At 50.6% G+C, this 634-nt stretch overlaps 1 protein-coding gene across 1 annotated transcript in view; it reads right to left on the bottom strand.

The window, feature by feature from the left end:
• The window catches only part of T265_04873 (hypothetical protein), a gene marked incomplete at both ends in the record, with an annotated part of 37,085 nt that overhangs the window by 29,303 nt on the left and 7,148 nt on the right, over positions 1-634 (bottom strand). The window lies entirely within an intron of this gene.

Here is a 634-nt window from a genome sequence, read left to right as displayed (position 1 = left end):
CGAGATTGCCACTCCTTTGCATAGTGCTGGGAATTTTGCCTGTGGCACGACCGAACCAGGCGCACCCAGGTACTAGATATGAGACTAAACGATGGCACTACTTAAATCTCGAAGAAATATCCCAGCCGGTCCCAAACATAACCTGTGCGAAGAGTTATCAGACGTCAAGTGAAAGTGAGCTTGCTATCCGACCGTGAAGTGTGGTGGACACAGAAAGCCAAAGAAATGGAAGAGGCCCAGAAAGCTGGTAATGTCCGAAGATTATTTCCGTTGATCCGTGCGACCGGCCCCCGGAAACCACCTGTCATTGAAATTATAAGCATCAGAATGGACCGATCATCTCGAGTAAAGAAGAACGCCTCGACTGGTGGGCTGAATGCTTCGAGCAACAACTGTCGTGGCCACCAGCCGGCACTCATCTAGAGCCCACAGGTGAATTAGAACCCTGGACGGTGAACATGGAACTGCCTACGGCCTCGGAGAGTTACGACTGCATACGTTATCTCAAGCGCCACCGAGCTCCCACCCAGACTGTTCAAAGACATGAGTGAAGTCCTCAGTCAGAGTTTGCCCGATCTGTTTGCTTGCATTTGGGAAAAAGAGTCTGTCCCAGACAACTGAAGAGAATCGGTGA

This window comes from Opisthorchis viverrini (genome assembly GCF_000715545.1).
Source record: "Opisthorchis viverrini unplaced genomic scaffold opera_v5_84, whole genome shotgun sequence".
In the NCBI taxonomy this organism is placed as follows: domain Eukaryota; kingdom Metazoa; phylum Platyhelminthes; class Trematoda; order Opisthorchiida; family Opisthorchiidae; genus Opisthorchis; species Opisthorchis viverrini.
Note: the sequence above shows the minus strand (reverse complement) of the source record. Positions and strands in the feature narration are given on the sequence as shown.